The sequence below is a fragment of the Ovis aries genome, chromosome 25, assembly GCF_016772045.2.
Source record: "Ovis aries strain OAR_USU_Benz2616 breed Rambouillet chromosome 25, ARS-UI_Ramb_v3.0, whole genome shotgun sequence".
Taxonomy (NCBI): Eukaryota; Metazoa; Chordata; class Mammalia; order Artiodactyla; family Bovidae; genus Ovis; species Ovis aries.
Genome location: NC_056078.1, coordinates 43,920,365 through 43,926,525, shown reverse-complemented (window position 1 = coordinate 43,926,525; position 6,161 = coordinate 43,920,365).

Sequence of the window (6,161 nt, the reverse complement as noted above, 5' to 3'; positions counted from 1 at the left end):
GAAGCCAAACTGGAAGGTCTCCAGGGGCTGGCAGCCCAGGAAGGGGCAAGGTACAGGCTGGAACCTCCCGGGGATGCCGAGGGAAGGACTGGCTGTTCCCTTCTCCAGTTCTGAGGAGCAGTGTTTAAGGAAGAGCCCAAGAGAGCAGTGCAGTGATCAGCGGTGACGCCTCTGCATGCTTCCTGCCTCGCCCCAGTGAGCTGTGCCGCCTCTAAGCTTGGTTTTCCTCTGCCTTCAGTTCAGCTCAGTTCAGTCGCTCGGTTGTGTCCGATCCTTTGCAACCCCATGAATCGCAGCATGCCAGGCCTCCCTGTCCATCACCATCTCCTGGAGTTCACTCAGACTCACGCCCGTCGAGTCCGTGATGCCATCCAGCAATCTCATCCTCTGTTGTCCCCTTCTCCTCCTGCCCCCAATCCCTCCCAGCATCAGAGTCTTTTCCAATGAGTCAACTCTTCCCATGAGGTGGCCAAAGTACTGGAGTTTCAGCTTTAGCATCATTCCTTCCAAAGAAATCCCAGGGTTGATCTCCTTCAGAATGGACTGGTTGGATCTCCTTGCAGTCCAAGGGACTCTCAAGAGTCTTCTCCAACACCACAGTTTAAACGCATCAATTCTTCAGCGCTCAGCCTTCTTCACAGTCCAACTCTCACATCCATACATGACCACTGGAAAAACCATAGCCTTGACTAGAAAGACCTTAGTCGGCAAAGTAATGTCTCTGCTTTTGAATATGCGATCTAGGTTGGTCATAACTTTTCTTCCAAGGAGTAAGCGTCTTTTAATTTCATGGCTGCAATCACCATCTGCAGTGATTCTGGAGCCCCCAAAAAATAAAGTCTGACACTGTTTCCACTGTTTCCCATCTATTTCCCATGAAGTGATGGGACCAGATGCCATGATCTTCATTTTCTGAATGTTGAGCTTTAAGCCAACTTGTTCACTCTCCTCTTTCACTTTCATCAAGAGGCTTTTGAGTTCCTCTTCACTTTCTGCCATAAGGGTGGTGTCATCTGCATATCTGAGGTTATTGATATTTCTCCCGGCAATCTGGACTCCAGCTTGTGTTTCTTCCAGTCCAGCATTTCTCATGATGTACTCTGCATATAAGTTAAATAAGCAGGGTGACAATATAGAGCCTTGACGTACTCCTTTTCCTATTTGGAACCAGTCTGTTGTTCCATGTCCAGTTCTAATTGTTGCTTCCTGACCTGCATGCAGATTTCTCAAGAGGCAGGTCAGGTGGTCTGGTATTCCCATCTCTTGAAGAATTTTCCACAGTTGATTGTGATCCACACAGTCAAAGGCTTTGGCATAGTCAATAAAGCAGAAATAGATGTTTTTCTTACTTGCTATTAAATTTTTTAAATTGAGATAAAGTAGATATACAACATTTTATTAGTTTCAGATGTACTATACAATAATTTGACATTTGCATGCATTATGAAATGATCCCCAACATAAGTTTAGTTACCATCTGTCCCCATAAGAAGTTACAATATCATTGACCTTATTTCTTATGCTGTGTATTACATCCCAGTGATGTGTTATGTAATTGAAGGTTTGCGCCTCTTAATCCCCTTCATCTATTTTATCTCTGCCCCCACGCCCCGCCCCGACAACCATGCCTTGGCCCTCTGTATCTATGAACCTGTTCTTGTTTTTTCCCATTAGTTAGCTTTGTTTTCCAGGATTCCACATATAAGTGAAATCCTGCGGATTTCTTTGTCTTTCTCTGCTTGGTATATTTCACTTAGCTTAATATCGCCTGGGTCCATCCCTGTTGCCACAAATGGCAACATTTCATTTCTCGTGAATGAAGAATACTCCAAGGTGCGTGCGTACACACTACATGCTCTCGATCCGTTTGTCTACTCATGGACAGTTAGGTTGCTTCCGTATCTTGGCTATTGTAAGTAATGCTACAAAGAACACTGGAGTTCATGTATCTTTTCAAATTGCACAGAGGGTCCCCTTGCCTGGTCCCTATATCTTCCCACACTGTCCAGCTTCACCCTCAACTTAAAGGAATTCCTCCATCTCTGGGCCTCTTCTGATCCCCCAAGCAGACCACCCTCTCCTCCTCAGTGGTGCCTCTGCATCCCAGAGTCTTTGTTTTCTTTGGGTGAATACATAGAAGCAAAGATTTTGGATCATATGGCAGTTCTATTTTTAGCATTTTGAGGGATCTCTGTGCTGTTTTCCACAGCTGTACCAAGGACAATCCCACTGATATTGCACGAGGGTTTCAGTTTTCCTCTTGTCCGTAGGGATGGGGTAGAGAGAGCGGTGCCGGCCTAACAGGCTGACTTTGGTGAGAATGTTCGCCACGCATGTGAGATGTTTAGCACAGAGCCAGGCACACATATGCGTACATGTCAAATAGGAAAGCTTCGCTTGAGAAAGATTAGCCAGCAAAATGTGTTGGAGTGGAGAAGCTGAAGAGGGGGACAAATGAAGACGCTGCGTGGCACAGTTCAAAGCAGAACCCTTGAATGAGGGTAGGAGAGGAGGAACAGGGAGGATGGCGGGGTGGGGCTCGCTGGGCTTCACCATGGAGTGACTTCCATTTGGGTGAGTTGTGAGGTCTTTTATCCGTTCATTCACTCAGTGAACAGCCATTGATCGACTGCACTGAAGAACCTAGCAACGTGTGGGGAGATGGAGGAATACTTCAGAATTACAAAACTGCTCCTCCAAGCAATTCTCTTATTTCTTATTTTGGATGTATTCTGTCTCTGTACATTACTTGATGCTCAGAGGCCAGATTTTGGTGAGTTTGAGGTATCCACAGAGATGGAGATGACGATAGATAATGTGAGACTGACTTTTGGAAGTGAAATGAAGACACAGTGGAGATTTGGGAGCGATTTACCTGGAACAGTCGGGCCAGACGAGCTCTGTGGAGACAGCGTAGGAAGCAGGAAGAGGGCTGGAGAGACCCATCAAGGGTGGCGCTAAACTGCTTGGTCTCTTCCCCACAGAGGGCACACACTAAAAGCCGAATTTCTGAAGAGAGCTGTCTCTCGAAGAAGAGTGCTTCTGACTCAGTGTCTGCAAGCAAGCCACCCACAGAAGTGCTAACCTACGAAGCTTCACGCATTGATCCCCTCAAAACACCTCTAGCTTTTGCAAGGGTCCGCTTTGTTGAGCTGGCTTCACTTTAGAGAAATCATGTGAGCATTCGGCTCCTCCTCGGCTCCTTCCTCCGTGTCTCACCACCCCCCCTTCACTCTCCTCCTCTATTTTCTTCCGCCTTCCACCCTCTTCTCATGCACTCCTGTCCCTCCCGCCCCTGTCCTCTTCCAGGCGTCCTCTCTCCAAGCCCCCTCCCGTAGTGCTGAGTCTGGAAGGAGGAAAGACCCTACACTTTCCAGTCTGTTTTCCTGCACCAGGGCTGTGGCGTCAAACCGACAGAGAGACTGTTTGGGAGAAAGAGACCTCCGAGGACTTGAGGACTCACACTTATCAAAGCACATCAGCGTCTGGGCAGCGGCAGCGGCTTCCTGTTTATACAGCTCTCCTCCTCCAGGGAGGCTCAGCTGAGCCTGGCCAGCTGTGGCCTGGGCAAGCCGCCTAGCGCAGAAGCCCAGCATCCCAGCAGCCGGTGCCGGGCCCAGGAGCCCTGGGAAGGCACGGTGTCCTCGCCGGCAGCCTAGCGCTCTGCACACCTGAACAGGCTCGGTCTCTCAACGCCCTGTCTCCTCCCGTCTCCTGAGCCTCTCTCCAACAGGCGCACGCTGTTCGTAAGCCAGGTTGGGGCATCTCCTGCCCCCATTTCCCTGCTGGCAAGCCTGCCTGGGCTCCTCCTGGGCCTCTGGCCTGGAGCCAGGACCAGGCTCTAAACTGCAAGGCACCTGGGAAATCATTACCTGTCTTCACATATTTATTGAGTCCCTACTATGTTTTCTGAAATGTTCTAGGGCCCTGGTGATGGATGGAAATAGACAAGGCTCTCTGCTTTTATGGGGCCTCCCAGGTCGCTCAGTGGTACAGAATCCCCCTGCTAATGCAGGGGACGTGGGTTTGATCCCTGGATCAGGAAGATCCCCTGGAAGAGGAAATGGCAACCTGCTTCTGTGTTCTTGCCTGGGAGATCCAGTGGACAGAGAAGCCTGGCAGGCTATAGTCCATGGAGTCAGAAGAATCAGACATGACGTAGCGATTGAGCACAAGCCCGAGCTCTGCCTTACTCACTTAATTCACAGAAAGACGATGAGGGAGAAAATGTCAAATGATATATGGGGTGGTGCAGAGGCACGGCTGAGGAGGAGAGGGTGGTCTGCTTGGGGGATCAGAAGAGGCCCAGAGATGGAGAAATTTCTTTAAGTTGAGGGTGAAGCTGGACAGTGTGGGACGATATAGGGACCAGGCAAGGGGACCCTCTGTGCAGACATCCTGGTCCTGAAAATGGAGCCAAGAGGGCTTGGTCAAGGGACAGGAAGCGGTGGGGAGGATGGATCACAGGAACAGGTAACAGGGTGTTTCTCATGAGCACTGGAAGGCAACCGGAGGCCGAGCTTCTTGGGCCTGTGGGTTCTAGAGAGATGCTTGAATTTTATTATAACAGCACAGAAGAAAAAAATGGAAGTGTTTTACTCTTGGAGGAGGATGTGAATAATTTACATTTTAAAGATCAGTCTGGCAGCTGGGAGCCTTTGAGTACCCAGTGGAGGGTCTGGTGCCCCAGAGAACCCCCTGGCAGACACACGTCCTATGGCTGGAGCTGGTAACTGCACACTGGACACCAGGACTAAGCCCCATGCCACACGGATGCTACACCTGCGAGCTCCATGATGCTCTGGCAGACCCGGGCTGTAGATGGGCCAAGGGAGAGCGGCCAGGGAGGGACTGAGGCAAGAGTGCAGCACAGCCCATGGGAACCAATGGTCCTCCCCATGCAGCCCTGTAAGCCTCCGTTGCCACCCTTTGCTCCCAGTCCATGAAGCTGGACAAGGAACTGGCTTTGCTCTTTCACACCTGGAGACATATAGCTTCAGAGTGACTCTCCCACCTTCACATAAGATGGCCCCCTGATGAACAGCATCAAACACTTTGCGCTTTTTATGCAAAGCTGTGGATGGGCCCTCTGACTGTGGCAAAGTGGTTGGATGGGCAGGAAGGACGTGGTGCCCTTATAGGGGGATTGTCCCATGTCCTCTTGCAGGCACTGAGTGTGAATCCCATTTAGGAAAAGATTCTTCCTGAAAAGCTAACATTTAAGATGGCAGCCCCAACACTGCCGTGAGTCCATTGCAAAGCCCTCAGTGACTGACAGCAAGATGCTTGTCCCAACCGACCACGCAGGCCGGCGGCCGGAGTCCTAGGAAACTGGTTGGAGGGGGGGTTTCTTCCTCAGACACCAGGTGGTAACGCATCTGTGCATGAAGCGGCCTTCTGATGATTGCAGACCTGCCAGCTAGGGGGAGGGCTTGCTACCCCAGAGCAGAGCCAGCTGGGCCTCGGTAATTTGGGACCCACAACGTACAAAGGACAGACTAGCGGTTGAAGACCTCGAGGGAGCTCAGGCCAGACTGGGACCAAAATTACCTTGTTTCCATACACGTCTTACAGAAAACTAGAGGCGAGTAGATCACTGCCCACCTGACACTCATCATTGCTAAGTTATAAATACATTTATAATAATTATATGAGAATTAGCTCTGCGTTTTGAGGACTTGCTGGGTGCTTATTGTGCTAAATGTTGAAAATATATTATCTAAGTCATCCCCACAGAGAATTGAAAAGGTTCTGCCAATGACAAGTTTGTTTCCAGAGAGGTTAAGTGACTTCTCTGAGATCACACAGAGCTGGACTGGAGCCCAGGTCTGCCTAACCCCAAAGAGATCTGCAGCCTCCGAACTTGATGCAGACCGCGAAGTTATAACATTCTGTTTCCAGAGTGGGGATTGAGTTGTTATTGGCAAATCCTTTTGTACCATCATAATTTGCTGAATTAAAATCTTCCACTGGGTCTCTTGTGCACAGATGCAGGGACCTGGGTCAGCTCTGTGTCCCCCTGGGGATGGAACCTGGGCCCAGGATGAGCCAGGTCGGGGAGCAGTTCCCTGCCCCTGCCGCACGCTGAATGCTGCCTTTCCTGATTCTTCTCTTTGCTGCTCACTTTTACTGTAGAAGTAACATGGGCTTGTTATAAGAAA